General features: G+C 37.4%; 1 protein-coding gene across 16 annotated transcripts in view; it reads left to right on the top strand.

The window, feature by feature from the left end:
- Window positions 1-971: 971 nt before the first annotated feature.
- pmfbp1 (polyamine modulated factor 1 binding protein 1) overlaps window positions 972-20,897 on the top strand; it is a 326,759-nt gene continuing 306,833 nt past the window's right edge. For all 16 annotated transcript variants that reach the window (XR_015496469.1, XR_015496468.1, XR_015496471.1 and 13 more), the window contains exon 1: window positions 972-1,159. The gene's annotated coding sequence lies outside the window, so the exon portion shown is untranslated. The remainder of the gene's footprint in view (window positions 1,160-20,897) is intronic.

The raw sequence follows: 20,897 nt of genomic DNA, 5'->3' as shown, positions 1-20,897 counted from the left end.
AAGGTAAAAATTATGTCACTTTAAGGTGTAAAAAAGTGTCTTGAAAAATATCCAGTCTATTATTATGTACTGTCATCATGGCAAAAATAAAATATTATTAGAAATTAGTTATTAGAACTATTATGTTTAAAAATGTGTTAAAAAAAATCTTCTCTTTGTTAAATAGAAATTGAGGAAAAAAATAACAGGGGGGCTAATAATTCAGGGGGGTTACTAATTATGATTGCAACTATGTAACAAAATTCGTTTTGTATGATTTTATGTATGTATAGTTTTATGTATGTATAGTCTGTCTATAGTTTTTATGTATGTGTGTATACATATGTATGTGTGTATAACATACTGTACATAATAGATATATAAAAATAATACACAGACATATATTATGTCAAAACAAACATGTATTTTGGATGCTATTAATCTTTGCCCTGCCCTAATATATAATACATACACACACACAGGTTGTAAACTGTTAATAAATTGTGGGGACATAGGTTTCCATTGTTTTTACACTCTACAAATTGTATTGTATATTGCCTTACACCTAACCCTATTTATTCTGAAGAAAAAATAAATCCTGTATGATTTATAAGACTTGGAGACTCACCATCTCCTTGTTTCACACATTAGCATATCATCTTAATGTGTTATAGTGTACAAAATCTGTTATTTACTTATTGAAACAAAACCTCTACAATATCTTAAGTTTATAAATTGTGACAAATGTACAGGTTACTAACAAGAGACTTTTTTCAAGCGCTGTACTCCAGGGATGAAGACATTTTCATCTGCTGCTCTGTGTGTGTGTGTGTTTGGCATGTTCCCATGGAGACCTGCACCTTTCTCTAAAAGAGTCCCACCTATCTGACTGCAACTCGGTTCCCTATTGGTCGTCAAATCAGCAATGTTTCGAGTTCTGAACGATCATTGGTTCGCTGCGCTGTCTGTCAGTCTGTTAGCAGGATGTGAACAACATTCGGTTGAGGCGGGAGAGAGAGACGGTGGAGCGGGTGTTTAGAAATAACGAGAAAGTGACAGGGCAGTGATTTAAGTGTTTATTTTGACTTTTAGTTTACATGTGGAAGTCAAACGTCTGCAGCGCGAAGAAGAAGATGAAAACGGGTGAATTGAAGCACTGTGTGTAACTTCAATACAACAGGTAGATTAATTAAACTATTTGTTCTCTCTCAGAACCACTCAGACAGAAACACTTTGTATGAAAATAATATGTGGTTATTTGATTAGAAACACATGTAGAAGTCTTTCTTTTTACACATAAATTAGGCCAAAATTAGGATGTTTATCTGACATGCAGGTGCTGAAAATGCTGACGTGCTTCATGTTTTCTCAACACAAATTGATTAACTTAGATCAGTGGTTCTCAAACTTTTTTCACCAAGTACCACCTTAGAAAAAATTCGTCTCTCCAAGTACCACCTTACGACGCTATTTTTTAACCAGTATTAAAAAATAGCGTCGTAAGCCTAATTAAGCAGCTACAGGTGTGCACAGTTTTAAAACGATGCAGATTACTTCCCATTAGTAAGAATATGTATTATTGTCAGTCACTTTAAACATTTGAAATAGTCTGAACATTAACTGTGCTTGCAGATAAAAAAAAAAGTTTTAATTAAAATGTGGTCTTAAAAGTTCATAAAAAAATGGCGCTGTTCTTAAAAAGTAAAAAGAAAACTGCTGTACTTAAATCTAAAGTATTCATAGTAGCCTATTCATCAAAAGCTGGAAATGCTGCTTGGACCTTATAAATATAGGCTATATGTCATATTCATACACTTTCAGACAAATCTTGAAATAAATGTTAAATGTACATGACAGGATTCATACAGGCACAGCCTAATAAAAATCAATTCCAGCACCTATTTTTTTTAAGACTGACATGCTATGTATTGAAGACCTGAAATGTATTCTCAGCAACCCATAAAACATTGCATAGGAATAGATACAAATAAAAACCATTAATAATAATATTTATGAATCATATATTAATAATATAATAAACCTGCACTAAGTGCTTGTGAAATCTTTTTTGTACTCAAGTAAAAATACTATTACACTGCTAAAATAAATTTTTTTTAGTAAATAATACTAATATTAGGTAAAAGTACAAATTACTCTTTTAAAAAGTACTAGTTGGTTACTTTTGAAAAAAAATCTGATTTTCATTATGAAATCACTTTTTTTTTAAGTGTAAACCTGATTTAATGGTTTGATTGCTTACATTCCAAAGCTACATGTATAATTTGCACTAACAAAGGAAGTATAGTCAATTTTTCCTTTCATGACAATTAATCTTTTTCAATAGCACTGGTAAAACTACCAAATAATCTTTAAGGGCATAAAGACACTTTTTGCCCATTTTTAAAAATATATATTTTTAAGCTTTGAAAGGTTAAATTAAAGTATATGGTAAAAAGATTTAAATTTAGCCTTTTATTTACATATTTTACACTATTTTCTTTACAATATGGCAAATTTGTTTCTTAAATAGCTGTACATCACATGTAGATTTTATTTTACACTTGATCTTAATCTAAAATAGAAACGTAAAAAAATACAAGTACACTGTCAGTAAAAAAATAAAACAAATGACTTCATTTTACTTGAGGTATTTGAAATATGACGATACTACATTTATCAAGCAGTGCTTTAAGAGCCTTATTGTAAATTGTGATAAATAAACAATAAGTAGACTAACAATGGATTGTTTTGACCTGTAATGCTTTAACACAGATCAGAATACAGCTAAATGTATAAATCACACAAATACCTCATCCAGAAACATTTCCAGCATAATTCTTTTGTCGTAAAGAAATAAAAAATGTTCCACCTTTGCTAAAAGTAAGTTTCACTTCACAACACAGCCAAATAAGAAGACCATTAGCATTGTCATCGATCATGCATCAATCTATTTCTAAATATTTGATAACTTTGAATACTTTTGACTAAATTTAGTTAAGGAGCAAAGATAAATAATGTCTACTTTAATAGTGGAGAGATCGCGATTGTATTCAATCTGAGCACACAGGCGATCATGAGAGGACTTGCTGTTCATTTGAAAAAAGCCTATTTAAGAGCTCGCATATCTGTTTTAGCGATTTGCGTACATTAATGCGCTCTCTTGTTAAAATAAAGCACACGCCACATTTGTAGAAATGAGTAATTGCGCAATACCTGCATTCCCGCGCCGCCATTCAGAATGTATTTAGAGGAGTGACAGGTCAGAGGCGAGTCGACTGGCTGTCGGAGAGCGAAATGTGTTTGTAGATCATCAAAAAGGCAGGAAATATGTCCGCAGTTTAATTACTCTGCTAGACATCTCTATAGTGAAAACATCCGAGAAGCATTATTCCAACAAAACATTTGTTTTTAAGTTGTTTTTTCTGTCTCTGCAACACAGAAAGCCTTTGTCCCGCCCTTACGTTTCACGCAACTAGACAAGGTCGACTGTGATTGGCCACTTTTCATGTCAGTCAAATCACGCTTCAGAATCAATTCTTAAACTTCGGAAACTGGGGGGTATTCCAGAAAGCTGGGTTAACTTACCATCTGCTAAAACCTAAACTCTCAGTTGATTTACCCAAAACCTGCTTACCGCGAGTATGTTGGTTCCAAAACAGGTGACAAGAGTTAGTTAAATCAACCTCCTGAAGATAACCGCGGGTTAATGCGCGTGCACGGCACACACCTGAAGGCATTTTCAGTAGATCGCCGGATTCACGAGTCACCATAGAAAGTCACGGTGAGAAAAAAAAGGGCAACGCACTTTACAGAGGCGAAGCTGGAGGTTTTAAACACAGATATTACACATCTGCTTCAACGAAGGAAAGAAATATAGAATAAGAAATAGATAAGAAAAGAAAAAATAAATAATAAGAAAGTTTGTTAGTTCATTAAATTACACATGCCACCCTCCATTTTATTGTAATGATAAATTAAAATACTCTTTAACATCCTTTTTAAGTATGTTGTGTAACCATTCATGCATTTATTTTTCTTGCCATTAATTTCTTAAGGCCACAATATGTGTATTGACTAATAAGGCTTATAGAAATTGTAATCTTTCTGGAGCTAGAACTCTGTCCAAAGTCATTAAACACAGAAACATTATCATAAAAGGTAATATTTAATTACTGGAGCTCTTTATTTAACACTCTAGAATATTCTTTCTGACATGCAGCTAATAGAAAGAGGCTAGTCTAACTGCTGTGTCCTATAATAAAGGCTTTTCAGTGGTTGAGTTTTTGACTTAAACCACACACTCTGTTACTGTTGTAAGTGATTGTTGTCAGATAGCTTTAGGTTCTTTTTATTTTGCATGCAGCCGAAGTTCCTTCTGCCTCAACTAACAAGCAGTGTAATAATTTTCTGCACTTTTCCATATTTGAATATTACTCTTGGATCACAAAATCTTTTATCTACATATTTAAATTCTAAAGTAGCTGTATAAGGTCCATCTTCAAAGATAAAGTCACATGAGCATCAACTTAAGGTGAGAAATGTATATGAAAAATATGTTACACGTTGAAAGGTGTGTATAAAGCAGTGTACAAAATCATTCATTTTATTTCAGGAAATGAAGAAATGAACAGACCAAAGTATTTGATTAAACATGTTTTTTTGACTAATTATATATTTTTAGCACTCTTCCATCTGTTTTGTCTGCTTGGGTCACTGAGATTTCCTCTGGGTCAGGCTGCAGGTACGTGTCATCGTATAAGGCAGAAAAGGGTATCTTTTGTCCTCCAGCAAGTAACAATGTAGTGCCCAGTAATGATTCTATTTTATAATACAAATATAATAAAAATAAACATTGTGTAAAGCAACATTTGCTTTATAGTTTTTTTTACTATATTTGTGTTATACACTTGAATCATTACTTCCTGAAAATCAGCCATTTAGCCTCAACATAGTGATGAGGTGGGGTCATCACATATGAGCTGGTAGGTGGAAGCAGCAATAAGTTCACACCAAGATTAAGGATAGAAAATTAAGTTGCACCTGCACACTTATACTTTGGACAAATTTTATATTATCAGTGTCCTTTAGTGACTGATGGAGCTTTAAAATCGGCTGCAATTAATGCACACAATAGCATTTAGAAACCCTGAAAAAAATATTATATTAAAAAATGTAGGTGTGTGTGCGTGAATGTATATATAAGAACGACGTCCTACATCTTAAATTAAAGATATATTTTCCTACAAAAGACAAAGCTGCCACCTATAATATTATACAGAAAAATGTGAGGGTGCAGAAGGAGAGAAAAAACACAAGATCTGTAAGTGAGATTCGAACTCGCTCCGTTGTGCGCACCGTTGTTCTTTAACGACGCACTGTCCACTACACTATTGCCGTGCTCTGAATCATCTGTGTAATGATACGCAGTGATTTATGACCAAGGAACTGTACAAAAGTGTAAAAAACAGTTCAGTGCCAGGCATACTGTACAGGTGGTCCTACTGCCACATTTTACAGTTGCCTAAAATGCCCTGACGCAAATACAGAGAGCTGCACTGAATGTTTTTTATGGTAAGCGCAGACCCGGGATTTGTCACATTTGATTTCAAAAAGGTTTGTTAAATACATTAACATTATGAATTTGGTTATGAAAAAAACTATGCACTTATAACCCTCTCACAACGAAAAAACTTGTATCTGTGTGTCCACATCCATAAACATTCCCATCAAAAGAGCACGCAATGCTCAGTAAACTTTCTGAAACAGACAAACTCTTAAACATAGCAACTTACTCTCTGAACATAACCTGCTCCGGAGCAGGTTATCTTCAGAGAGTAAGTTGCTATGGCTACTTAACATACCCAGAAGTTACCTCTGATTTTGGAACCAAAGTTGAGGTTATCCACCTACTTACTCTCAAACTTACCCGGGTATGTCACATAACCTGCTTTCTGGAACAGCCCCCAGATTTTCAGCAGCTTATGACACAATGCACTAAAATAAACACTCTAAGCACAGCGTTGTGATCGTACGCTTCACAAAACAGCCAATGCTGATCACATCAATGTTATATTACGCATTAAAGGATTAAAAGTGTTAATTGTTTCTTTCATTATTCAGCGATTCCTCCGCGTACCACTAGGAGGAAGCCCGCGTACCACTAGTACCACAGTTTGAGAACCACTGACTTATGAACTTTATGGATTTTACAAATGTAGGTGGATTGGACATAAAACAATTAAGTTGTCCGAAAAAAGTAAGTTGTGTTGTTACAACTAAATTAGTAGTTTAAACAAGCAATGAAAGCCATTTTTTGAGTGTATATATTTTGACTACTTAAACATTATGACTGCTGTTATTATTATTTCCTTCTCAGAACCACTCAGATAGAAGAAAACACTTTGTATAAAAATTAATATGTGATTATTTGATTAGAATCATTAGGCAGTCTTTCATTTTACACATGAATTAGGCTAAAATTAGAATGTTTATCTAACATGCAAGGTCTGAAAATGCTGAATTGCTTCATGTTGTCCCAACACAAATTGATTAAGGTTATTTATTTTTATTTTACAAATGCACGTGGATTGGACATAAAACAATTAACCCATTAACAGGCATCATAACCACTTGGTTGACTTTTTATCCGTAGGTTATTATTAATATTTTATTAGCTTTTTACTATTTATCAGAGTAGTGTCAGTGAATTATTCAATCCAAGATTTGGGCCAATAATATATTTTTAAGGAGCGCATTTTTCGGTTAAGTTGTCCGAAAAATGTAAGAATTTTGTTGTTTCGACTAATTCTAAATAAGCAGTTTGAACAAGCAATGAAAGTCATTTTTTGAGTGTATATATTTTGGCTACTTAAACATTATGACTGCTGTTATTATTATTTCCATCTGAGAAACATTCAGACAGATAGAAACACTTTGTATGAAAATAATATGTGATTATTTGATTAGAAACATGTAGAAGTTTTTCTTTTTACACATAAATAAGACCAAAATTAGGATGTTTATCTAAAATGCTCATGCTGAAAATGCTGAATTCCTTCATGTTGTCTAAACACAAATTGATTAAGTTAACTTTTACGGATTTTACAAATGCATGTGGATTAGACATAAAACAATTAAGTTGTCTAAAAAAAGGTAACATTTCAGTTGTTTCAACTAATTTTAAATAAGTAGTTTGAACAAACAACGAAAGTCATTTTTTTTAGCATATATATTTTGACTACTTTAATATTATGACTGCTATTATCATCTCAGAACCACTCAGACAGAAGGAAACACTTTGTATGAAAATAATAAGCGATTATTCAATAAGAAACATGTAGCAGTCTTTCTTTTTACACCAAAATTAGGATGTTTATCTAAATCAGAGATTCCCAAAGTAGACCCATGGTAACCTTTGATTTGGCCCACCATCCCATCTGAAAAGAGAGGGAGATGGGTGGGAAGGTGTTTGGGGGGAATGCCTTTGACAGATTGTCATTTCAAATTTAACGTACATTTTATTTTTTCTGTTTTATTGCTGAGATGTAAAAAAGCCAAGTGAGATTAAAGGATTCAATTAAATGTTGTAAATAAATAAGACTTCTAAAATGTAAATACTGTTACTTGACAGACAGAAGTAGCAGCAGGAGCAGGTCGACTAATGTATTCAGCATTGACCTCTATTGTGTTATAAAGGAGATTGTTTATGCTGTTTTTACTGTAATAAGTTTATTATAACTTTATAAAAATTATACTGCATTGGTTAATATTTGTAAAAAAAAAAAAATTATTTATTGTTAAACATTACAAAATAAATGAGGAAATTACCAATGGGAAATGTAATACATAAGCGTTAATATATTCGGTCCACAGCTCTCAATCAAGTTTGCTTTTGGCCCTTTGTAGGAAGAAGTTTAGGCACCCCTGATCTACATGCAAGTGTTTGCTGGACCAACATATTTTTTTTTTAGACCAAAGTTTATTGAGAACAATTTAAAAGGTTTACAACATGCTTTCTCTTTAAAATATAATCAGTAAAACTTGTTCATTTGTTTTAAAGAAGCAGTGTTAATTGCTTGTTTATTCAGTGGGTGGTGTAATTGCAATTATCACATTTAACAAGAGCTGCAAATGAACCATAGCTCATAGAGAGTTTATTTTATTACATATCTGAGGCCGCTGGGATGTTTCCATTAGGCTGTAGGTTTTCTTGTGTAATACTGAATTACTGCTAATCAGATTGCTGGAGTTTGTTAATGTAATTGGTGTCAGGTTTACAATCTTCTCATTAACTTATTAAAGCAGATAAATGTTATTGATATCTAATATCGAATGAATTTGCCTCTTGATCAAGTTTGCCTGCCGGAAGGCATCTACTTTAAATTTCCAGTCCAGAAATTAGCATGACGCAAATAGGAGGAAGTACATAACACTTCACAACAAGGGTGAATATGTTAAATTGCTTACAGTAACGTAATAGTAAGTTAACATACATTTATCACAACCTAAGATTAAAATATATTGTAAAATGTTACTTCATATGTGGAGTTTGTGAATTTAAAATACTGGGTGCTTATTAAATCTTTAGGAAGTTATCTTTATATCTTATTTAAGATACATATCTAATTGAATGTATAGTATATAATATATATTTTTATTATATGTTTTTAATCGATTAATGGTATCAGTTTAAGGTAAAATATATACATAAATATAAAATAATGTACATTTTTTTTTAAAAGTAAATAATTATTTAATATTAATCTGACCAGCTAGCGGTTTATATTCGGTTAACGAGCGGCGGTTGATGGTTGGCAGAATTAACCGAAATGAGCATCCCTACTACATACACTATAAGAAAATACTGAATTTCTTTATGTTGTCCCAACACAAATTGATTAACTTAATGGTTTTTACAAATTTACAAACTTTTAAGTTGTCCGAAAAAGTAAGAATTGTGTTGTGTTAGAATTTTAAGTAAGTGTTTTGAACGAGCAGCAAAAGTCGTTGAGTGTATATATTTCGACTTCTTAAATATTTTGACTGCTATTACTATTATTATTTCCTATTTCAATGAAATCTGACAACCTGGTCAGTTTTTTTCACGTTCATAGATTTATTTTTTTTGCTATCACTTGGACCATTTTATGTTACATGTTTTATTTTACTTTTGTGTCCCATATAAATGAAGCACATCCTGTCTGGTTCTGCAGAGATATGAGTGTCACACCGTATTTTGATGATCAGTCATGGTTCCTCTGTTGTAGATGTTCTTCATGGCTTTTGATTTCTCTAAAATGATTTAGTTTTTTTTATACTAATATGAACCAGGTTGCATCAGCACAGACAGAGATCAGGCTTTTTGTCACAGATGATGAGAACTACAAGGTCTATCTGACAGGCTTTAAGCCATATATTCTCAAAGTGATGTCCCCCCCCCACCCCCCACCCTCCTATCCCAAATCTTCCAGTTTTCATGAAAGAGTTGCCTGGTTTTCTCATTAATTACAGCTGTGGTAGAAGACACAACTAGCTATTGTGATCTGAGGCAGCCAGACCTCAGTAAGTTTTGCAGCACATTGCCTAATTAGAACTGGTTACATGTGGAAAACAAAGGCGAAGTACGCTTGGGGATTGTGATATGTTATTAAAACCGTTTATTGTGGGGGCGGCTGGCTTTTAGGACAATGAGGGGGCCTATTGGAGATCTGAGGGGCTTTAGCTGTCAGCTGAGGCTGTGGTTCACTTTCTTTTCTTTACTGCTGCTCGAGGGAATTTTTAGTTTGTGTGCCACAGAGCTTTGTACTCGTAACCTTCATGTTGAATTTGTCTCTGCACAGATGACCAGGCCTATTAAGGAGACAATGGATAATCCAGACCAGAGGAATGGTAGTTTGTAATATGTGTACTTTAAAAAGGAGAATGTCTGCTTCCAATGTATTTCATGTGCCGCAACTTTTAAGGCAAGAATTGCGGAAATAGGTCATTTTTGAAATAAGTGTGGTTAGGTGCTAAGTTTTACTGACTACAAAAGTGTGATTGCAGGACTTCATAGGTGGGCTCTGGAAAACGTTAAGTCTCTGAATCACCAAGACACCAAGTCAACTATTGGCCAACCATCAGGCTATCGCTAATCAAAGTGCTGGAGTTACACTTACACTCTTCTTATTAACTTATTAAGCAGATAAATCCCAGCAAGCATAGGATGTCAACATGATGTCAGATTGACGTTGTACCACAATGTTGTGGGGACGTTGCATTTTGTTTGGAAATGAAAATCTGGTTTATGTCAGAACCGACATCAATGTCCATCGTCCAACCTAAAATCAACCAAAAATCAATTTCTAATGATGTTACAGCTTGGTGTTGTGTAGATGTTAGCACTATGACGTCCATCAGACATTTAATTGCCATACCTGACGAATAAATGTTGGTATTTGACATCAATATGACGTTGGTTCAAGATGTTGGCTCGACGTTGGATTTTGGTCACTTTTTAACACAACCCAGTCAAGGAAATATCAATGTCATTTGACATTGTTATTGGACACCATAATAACGTTGTCCTTAGATGCTGGCTAGATATTGTATTTTGGTCACCTCACGTCACATCCTAAACCTAACCTAATATTAATGAACTTTTTATGATGTTGTGTGCCGTTAAACAACTTTAATCATAAGGTAAACACAAAACAAAAGTTTCCATACGGAGCTCCTCCACGTTACTTGACCGACTCGACACTTGTAAACACTTGCTCCAACAGACTTGCGGCTCTCCACGCCGCCAATGCTTGTCACCACTACCAAACTGACCAATAACAGAGTTTGCGCTTTGTATCGTCGCAACATGTTGTTAGATTTTTTTTATGCGACTTCATGAAGGCTAAGCCTGAACATACATGTGCGCTTGACACAGAAGTATAAATCAGCCTTAATAGAGCGAGGTCACGTGACTCCGCACGCAGTAGAGAAAATAATCGAAAGAAATTGATCTGGAAGAATTAGATCGATTATTGGTTTTGAATGGCAATGCAGTGGTGCAGTAGGTAGTGCTGTCGCCTCAAAGCAAGAAGGTCACTGGTTCAAGCCTTGGCTGGGTCAGTTGGCGTTTCTGTGTGGAGTTTGCATGATCTCCCTGTGTTCGCGTGGGGTGCTCCGGTTTCCCCCACAGTCCAAAGACATGTGGTACAGGTGAATTGGGTAGGCTAAATTGTCAGTGGTGTATGAGTGTGAAGGAATGTGTGTGGATTTCCCAGATAGGGGTTGTGGCTGGAAGTGCATCCGCTGCGTAAAACGCGCTGGATAAGTTGGTGGTTCATTCTACTGTGGCGACCCCGGATTAACGAAGGGACTAAGCCGAAAAGAAAATTAATAAATTATTGAATTGGTTCTGAACGTTGATTTCGATTCCTGTTTAATTGATCTCTCAGCACTAACATTAAGTATAGATATTTTCTAAAGCTTTATATTTTGAAATATACTATGAACACCAAATGATTGCCTAATTGAGCTGCAATGAAAACTGACTCAACACACAAATATGATCTGAACAAAGAGATCTTTTTTAAGTTTAATATTTTACTACTGTTTTATGAATACTAATACTGTAATAGTGCTATATTTGTACATAATATGCTTATACAGGAATACCGTTTTTACAATTTTCCTAATAAATGTGGCTATTAAAGTCTGAAGGTTTAAGTTTGGTATGAATTTGATATTTCGAGGTATTTTAAAACTTTATTACCTATAGTGCATGGCTGGTAAAAGGTACTGTACCATAATGAAAGCCTGACAGTTTGATCAGCATCTTTAACAGAATTAGTTTCTTTACATCGAAAAGCTTTTTGGGATATGTTTTTATATCTCACCTTTCCATTAAGTGGCCTCACATTTAATATCTTTCAGATGCCCTTTTCCACCAGCATATAGTCAGACAGGAAAAGAGTATTTGCCACGACATGAGGAGAGTAATTTCTTTACCTGCACTTGCTCTCTGCTCATGTAAATGTATTACTAATTCATTGGATTCCTTCTCAGCATTTAAAAGGAGCTGTATTTTTCAGACTATTCTGGCCGCTGATGACTGATGAAAGCGGGCGGTGTCATGTCACGAGTTCAGGGATCCTGCTAAGGATTGTGGGAGAGGATAATGCACACCTAGGTTTGATGAAAGATGATAAAAAATTCAGAGTTAAGAGACCATAGTGTCTTACAGATTCAGGAAATAGTAAATGTCATCTCCATGCATTAAGGAGCGCTGGAGGTTTGAGCAAGTCTTTATTTTAAAGGTATTAGCTGCATTCTTGGAATGTCAGAGAGCTAGATTTGAACTAGTATGAAATACATTTTTTTGCTTGATATTGTACTGTGTAGTTATGAATAAACATTTAATTAACAGGATTTATTATGTTTTATAATCAATTGAATATCCAATAGGCGACACAGTGGCGCAGTAGGTAGTGCTGTTGCCTCACAGCAAGAAGGTCGATGGTTCGAGCCTCGGATGGGTCAGTTGGCATTTCTGTGTGGAGTTTGCATGTTTTCCCTGCATTCACGTGGGTTTCCTCTGGGTGTTCCGGTTTGCCCCACAGTCCATAGACATGCAGTACAGGTGAATTGGGTCGGCTAAGTTGTCCGTAGTGTATGAGTGTGAATGAGTGTGTATGGATGTTTCTGAGAGATGGGTTGCAGCTGGAAGGGCATCCGCTGTGTAAAACATATGCTGGATAAGTTGTCGGTTCATTCCGATGTGGCGACCCCATATTAATAAAGAGACTAAGCCGAAAAGAAAATGAATGAATGAATATCCAATAGGGTGGCACTGTGGCTCAGTGGTTAGTATTGTTATACAGTTGCGGGTGTGCACATCAAATCATTTTTGTGACATTGTATAACAATAATGAATATTTTTACAGTACTGTTATGATTGGGTTTAGGGTTTGGGTAGGGGTATAGGGCTGTACGATTAATCGGAATTGAATCGTAATCGCAATTTGAAATGTTGCGATTAGCTTATCGCAAGAGGCTGTGTTATGAAATTATTATTCATTAATTCTTTTCGGCTTAGTCTCTTTAATGATCAGTTGTCGCCTGATTAACCCACCACCTTATCCAGCATATGTTTTACACAGCGGATGCCCGTCTAGCCGCAACTCATCATTTATAATAATTAAGGGTGTCATGATTTCGATTTTTAATCGAAATCGATCGAAATTTATGCTTAACTTTGATTATCGAATCAAAAAATAGAATCGTCGATGCTGCCACGCCCCCATGTCACGTTAGCTTGGCTTGCCAACATGCTTGTTGAAGTGCTTGTTAAACTGCAGATGCAGGAGACCCGTCGACAGAACTTAAATCCTCTCCTCTTTCAATGAAGTCGCCGGTGTGGAAGTATTTTGGATTTCCAGTGAGTTATGTTGACAACGTTCGTGTTGTCGACAAAAAAAAAACACAGTTTGCAAGCTCTGCTTTGTACGTATTACGATTGGGATGATAGACGATGGGCGCATCGCGATCCTCCGCCCCGCACCCGTTGCAAATCCGCTCGCGTTTGTTTTTAAATTCCATTTTAGAATGACAACGATCCACATCCACACTGGCGTGTAGCATTTCTGAGCAGCCCTCCTTCCTCATTACCGCTGAAAATGCACATCACTTGACCACACACGCTCATTCACACACAGATACAGACGCACACACATTGTCATGCGCTCGAGACAGCGGGTCAAGGCAGTCAGCGGGTCAGTAGAATGCTTCCATCTTTTACTTTCACACAAGTTTAGTCATTTTAGCGAACATCTCAGATACTGTTGGCTGGTTCCTGTTGGTTGTGCACCGTTTTTACCGACGCCATTATTACATCATTACCAACTTACCTTTATTCATTTACTGTATGATTTGTTTATGGGTAAAACAAAGACCCTGCAAGTCAGGTAGTTTAAACGGTAGGCTACAAATAATTAATTCGTTGTTAATTAATTAATTATAATCGAAAATCGAATCGAATCGTGACTTTAGAATCGAAAATGTAATCGAATCTAGGATTTGGAGGATCTTGACACCCTTAATAATAATTTGTAACAATTGTTACCACAGCATAAAGAAATACAACAACCAGCACCAAAAAAGCACTACAGGCAGCTATATGAGGAGTATCTTGCTAAAAAGTGAACTGAAAAGATTGCAAGTGACACTTAATCTAGTAGCAAGCAACAGCAAAGTACAATTTCAGAGTTGTTTCAGCCATTTTAGTTTGCAAAGTGTTCAGTATATTTATAGATACATTTTTTTGTTTTTATGATACACTACACTCTTTTTCCAATTTGCGTTCAACATAAGGTCATTTTATTTGTGTTTACTGTTTTCTCTAGAGGAAAAATTGTGCTTCATTTCTGCATATTTAAAAAAAACTATTCGAATAAATGTTTAAGTTAATATCTTTTTAGTTTCTTTTTTTAACTAACACTCACGGCATTTTAGCACAAAAAAGCTATGATGCTGATTATTGAGCTAAAGATTGACTACAAAATTAAATTGCAAATCAAATCAAAATCCCAATATCTGTGAAAAACATTACTATAAGATATTTTCCCAAAATCTCACAGCCCTAGCAGACGTTAACAAAATACAATATGCTTGGGTAATTTAATAAATAACATTTTACTTGGTACAGCTACCGTTTTTACATTATAGTTGGGTTTAGGGTTGGGGTAGACAATAAAAAAATACAATTAGTTGGAAATTTAATAAATGTGTAGAGTTTGCATGTTCTCCCCGTGTTCATTTGGGTGATCTGGGTTCCCCCACAGTCCAAAGACAGGCAGTATAAGTGAACTGAATAAATTAAAATTGTCTGTAGTGTGTGTGAATGAGTGTGCATGGGTGTTTTCCAGTACTGGGTTGAGGCTTGAAAGGCTTCCACAGAGGAAAACATATGCTAAAACAGTTGGCGGTTTTAATCCAGTGTGGCAACCGCTGAAATAGAGACTAAGCCGAAGGAAAAAGAATGAATGAATTACGTGTGAAGTTGTTTTTATAGTCTGCATAGTCTCACTGTACACAAGAGCCTCTGGCATGAAGCGGATCATTTGTGGTCCATTTTCTCTGTATGTCCAAAGTTCAGCATGGACAGAATGAATGCACATTTTCTTTGAACTCCTCGTCTGCCCTTCCCAAACCTTTGTTGCATCCGGCCTGTTGTGAAAAGAAACCACCATGACCCGGCCAGTCACATTAAATGGCATTCCACTGTTTACAAGTAGCAGTTTACTTGCCATTACGCTTGTGTAAACAAGAGCGAGTGCGGATCACTGTAAAAACGGGGTCTGAGTGGCTGGGCTTTTATAGGGCATATTCTCTTCCCCTCTCTGACACTGAGAAGGCTTTATATAGACTTGTCCGATAAATAGTGTTTGTCCTCCCCGGTGTATTGTGGGAAGACAGTGGCGGGCAAGTGTATGGAATCTCTGATACGTCAAAGGACAGGTTGGATGATTTAGTAGACGTGTAGGAACCCGCACGGACAAATGAGCCTATAGCCACAATTTACCGAGACAGGTCGGGCTTTGTCTTTGAGATGTACAAGTGGTGTTGTGATGGCCTAAGAAGCAATTCATCTACTTTGAAAGGATGCTCCCTGAAGTAGGCCTATGGCTTAATACCTTGACAAGCGCTTTAAAGACGTGCCTCTTTGTCAGTCTCCGCAAACGTCTCAGCGTTCATGCTTGCATGCAGTGCACTATGGGAGCTATGGGGGTATTAGGAGCAGGGAAAGATGAAGAGATGTCTGTCTGTGGTCTGTTTGACGTTCCAGACCGCATGCGCTCACTGATACTTGATCTGATGTTAATGTGCCGCTCTGTGAGAGCGAGTGCAAGTGAGGGAGAGAGCGAGTAACGGAGGGGGAGATGGGCAGATAATCCCGTCTGCCTGATGAGATTGAAGGCTCGGATTGATTGATCGCCTAATCATAGGAGGAAATGGGCCTGAAAATGAATGGGACTCTGCCCTTGGCTTGCCGGGGAGCCATGCGGCTGGATCACAGGGGATGTTAGCTGCAACTCTACATGGCCTTAATGTGCACGGGACCTGATTTCATTTGCGTCTGATATACAGTTATACGATCCCCACTAAATGATCAAATATAAAAAGCAAGAGGGGGAGCCAGGCGAAGGGTGTAAATCAAGCTTTATTGCTGGAATATTACTTTTTCATGCCGTCTGAAATTGATGCTCGCAGAAAGGTGAACGAATGAGAATCCAATACGAATTAGCAAGAGTGGAAGCGGCAAAGAGAAAAAGGAAACTGAAAAAGAGATGACGGGGATATGAAATACTAGTTAAGGGTGTCAGCGGATTATATTTTCTCCCACTGATTAGGTTTACCTTATCAGACCTGTGCCTTGCAGATTTGTTTCCAGAAATTTCCTTGCAACTGGGAGGCAGGATTACAAGTAGATCCTTTGCCGTTGTGAGATAACGGATGGGTCTGTCTCACTTTCAAAAACTGCTGAGATTTCGGTTATATCTGCTTGTGTATCCCAGAGCTATTCTTCAGCTCACTGAGGTAAACTTCATCTCAGAGGGATCTCCCCAGGTGGGCTACCCTGTAAATGAGACAGGCCCGTCGCATCCGCTTGGTTTCGGGATCTTGCTGTTGGAGTAGCTTCCACTTGGACCTTGCATTTATCTCTATTTCCACCTGAAGCCTGACAGACTTGCGGTGATACTAGTGTGTCCGTCCATGGCAAATAATAATCCTTGGCCAAAAAGACAGCAGCCCTTTTGTGATTGGAGCACGAGTGTAACGAGGGTAAATTTAGCACTTAGCTGCCATTTGTAAGTGGAGGTGCCATGGCAGATCAGGGGCGGAATGTGACTAATGAGATGATGCGTGTTATCACCAGCAGCCTAGTAAACAAGGAGGTCATTTGCTGTGCCAGCCTGTGTCGTGGATATGTGAATCTTATTTGACAGAGAACGATGACCCCTCCTAGCTTGTCCCATTGGATCAGTGGCGGCAGCTGTCACAAAGCCGAAGATGATTTCTACTTGCTGGACGCACTTGAAGCTGGCAGAAAAGGCTTCAATTAAGCTCTCTTTCTTTTCACAGCATCCGTTTTTCACAGAAGGCTGTCAGTGACTAAGAATATGTCATGGTTACAGCGTATTTCTCCACAGTCAGACATACCAGGGTCGTGCTTCCATGATTTGGATTTATTTATAGACTTTTTGCACTTTTAGTAGAGAAGTTAAGATTGAGAGGGATAAACTCCAGGGATTGAGATATGACATTAAAGGTATAGACTATTTACTTGAGCAGTTCCAAACCTTTATGAGATTTTTTTTTTTTCAGTGGAACACAAGATGGATATTTTGAAGAAATCTGAAAACCTTCAACTATTGACTTCCATAGTAGGAAAAACAAATACTGTGGTTAGTTGTTGGTTGTATCCCTGCTAAATGGTTGTTGATTCTCCTCTCTGTCTCCTCCTAGAGGAAGGTTTCTGGGCTGCAGATCTGGGCACTTTTCCAGTCTGCCTGTGCTCTGGAGTCAGCAGAGGGCGAGACAGAGGCTTTGTAAGGGCTCAGTGTGCCTGATGAAGGAGAGGGAGCTCGCTGATCAATAGAATTGATCATGAAGTCAATACCCCAGTTTATATCCCTCTCTGTTTACTCCCACCCGGTTGTTGCCGTGTTAAACCGAGCATGCTCTAAGCAGTCACCCTCGGGACCCTCTAAAAGCCGCCCTTGCACCCGCCATTGATTGACACGCAACAAGCAGTGGGAAGTGTCGACAGCGCGGTGGCCAGATTCTGTTTCCAAATTCCAGTGGAGGATCAAGATGAGAAGACTTTCTCAGTATCCCAGCAACTTCGCATGTAACGGTTTCACAACTCCTAGAGGTGCCGAGTTTCTGATTAGCCTAGTCCAAAGAGTCTCCAACTACAACATTTAATCAATTTTGGGATTGATTTCTTTTCAAGGCCAGGAACAGATGACCTCACTCCCTGTCGAAATGATTTCTCTTACATGTTCCTGGCCATTATTAACAAGAATGCCAACTGTTCTGTGCATCTTCCATCCAGAAAAAAAAATAGCTTTGTTCATTTATTTGTAAGGACTCAATATGTCATGCGTTTGGTTTTGAAAGGTAATCGCGAGAAGTATTTTTTGATGATATAGTCTGCATAGTTTCACACTGCCAGCTAATTTCACCCTCTTTGTATGTAGACCTTGGGCTTCGCTCGTGCAATATAATGAGAAAGATAATTGAGATATCAAAACATTGTGTTTGGAGAGTCTATTCACTTCAATTTTCCATTAGCACAAGCTCTGCTCTGTAAAGTGAGCTGACAGTAATCGTGAAACAGTGAATTATAACTATGGCACTTGACAGAAAAGTTAAATGACTGTTTTTGTGCTGGATTGTTCCAATAAGTTCAGAGTTCTCTTGAGAGTGATGCTTTACTGTGTCTATTAGTCCAAGTTTTCTCTCTTTTCCACCCCTCCCGTTCGAAAAACACTGACTCTGAAGACCTCGCAGTGATTTAATCTCCTCTTGATTTGAATAAGCTTGACCTGATACAGACAACACTAATTACAAAACCAAATCAGCCTTTTAATACAGTGCTGCGCATATTTATGAATATTTGCCACTCTGATGCCGTTCAGGGCTGCTCATGTGATAAGAGCTTGGCCGATGTCTAGCTTACCCTATTTGCCTGTAGGGCTGAACATCACACAACCTTTTGAGGGCCAGAGTTTAATTGGTGCCAGGTTGTCTTTGGCATTTCAGAGTGCAGTGCTACATACCGAGTCAACATTGCGCTTCAGTGTCTGTTTGCAAACTCAAGATATGGCCACTTGGGATGCATGGGAATCCTAATGAAGATGGTTCTGATTTTGATTGCTCTTAACAATGTCATTTTTTATTTGTTCCATTAAGGATTCTTGCATTAATGAAGACTAGAATGGAAAAATATTCAAATTTGTGAAAACAATAGTAATGTGGTTTGTTTTTATATATCACTACTTATGCTGTGTTCACACCAGATGCAGCATGCGTATCAAATTCACTTAATAATAGATGCAGATTCTCATCACGTGCAGGGCGTCTGTCTTACCGGTGACTCTAGCTTCATTGCTTAATGGCTAACATGGATTTTATTGAGAGTATAGCTGTGTTTGTGTGCTTTAGGAAGGCTGAAAAACAGCATATATTCATTCAGCGCCGTGTCTGAGTCCACTAGATAATTGAGTAGACAGAAGTGCACCCAGCTCTGTGAGTTCATAAACTCCTCCAGAAACTATTCCTAGATGATGGAGGATTTCTGCGGTGCTTCTGACTGAGCTGAGCCCAGTTTGATGAGCTGTGGTCTGGTGTCGGCAAGAGGATTTCCCCTTTCGGGACACCAGCAACAGACGCTACATCATAATCATGTCCCGACCAGAGAAAGCTCCTGATTGGTTAACACGGTGTGAATGTCTGCCGAAGTTTAGATTTTCCAACACGTGCAAAACGCTCAACTGACGCTGCTCCATTCGCGCGAATCGTGCCATTTATGCCGCCTCATTTACTCCACAGTACGTCTTTTCACGTCTTTACATTGACTTAACATGTAAATCAATTGCGCTTGACATTTCATCCGCGTCTTGCGTGTATGCAACATCACAGTCATTTGTAAGTGTTTTAACTGTATAATTTAGATTTGCTATAATTCACCAGTCAGCATTCCTAATGCTGTGTTCACACCAGTCGCGGAACGCGCGGATAAATCGTGCTATTCGCGTGTAAATTGCCGCGTGAACATTTGAGTTTACTCGCTTCATTCACGCGTCAACCCCCGCTTCATTCGCCCGTCAAATCCGCTTCAATCGCGTGTCAAATTCACTTCAAATTCACATATTCAAATTCACGCAATCCGCGTCATTCGCTCGCCGCCATTCGCGCGTATCGCGCCGCAGGATGTCTATTCGCGAGTTTGCATTGACTTAACATGTAAATCACTCGCGCTTGACGCGCGTTCCGCGTCTGGTGTGAACGCAGCATAATACATAGGCTTGGGCGGTATCAAGAAGGGAGACGTGGTAAATACGAACTAAAGGTCTGCATTCCCGCTGCTGTTATCGGAAATACGAAGCTCGAAATACTGCCAAACTGCAGAAGTTGTGTTCTTTTTTCAGACCAGGTCACTTGGTGTGCGACTCATCTTACCTCACCTCTCACTCCTCCACACTGTCCTGTGATGACAAATTACGCATACGCATTTTTAGGCATTAAATAAATAATATATATTATTTAATACTTGTCCTCTATATGAGTGCATTGTTTTTTATGGCGGAATAACGGTATTGAAACTGATACTGTTGTTATTTTTAGATCTCGCGGTACTTTCATACTTGGTTCTTTTTAAAGGACACTGAGCACGGCTCAAATGATTTTCATATTGGCGTGGTTTGCTACAAATGTGCATTGAGAACACAAATCCCTCCCGATAAGCTTTTTTTTTTTTTTTTGCAATTCTTTCTTAAGTTTGGCCTTTACACATCTCCATACATAGCACACTATTCAAAACTTGACTTCTGCTGCTGGAAGAAGGATATTATGGACAGACCAGAAAACTGATGCACTTCTACAAATTTTGAAGCAGTATTATATTTATAAAAAACAAACAAACAAACAAACAACTGTCAAAAACCCTCAGAAACACAAAAATATTTCTGCAATTTTCAATGAAAGACTGACGATTTAAACTGTGCCGCTCTAATGTGCGATTAAAGTGCAGAACTACAAAGCACTGATGGAAGACCGGGTCTCAAAAAGAAATGACATGAACACAAAGTGTTCTGACACTACTGTTGAATTGGACAAAAAAGTGATCTGAGTCCTGTGAACATGATCAGCAGGTATAG

The sequence above is a fragment of the Danio rerio genome, chromosome 7, assembly GCF_052040795.2.
Source record: "Danio rerio strain M-AB ecotype USA chromosome 7, GRCz13ab, whole genome shotgun sequence".
Lineage (NCBI taxonomy): Eukaryota > Metazoa > Chordata > Actinopteri > Cypriniformes > Danionidae > Danio > Danio rerio.
The sequence above is the reverse complement of the archived record's forward strand: the minus strand, read 5'-3'. Positions and strand labels throughout refer to the sequence as shown.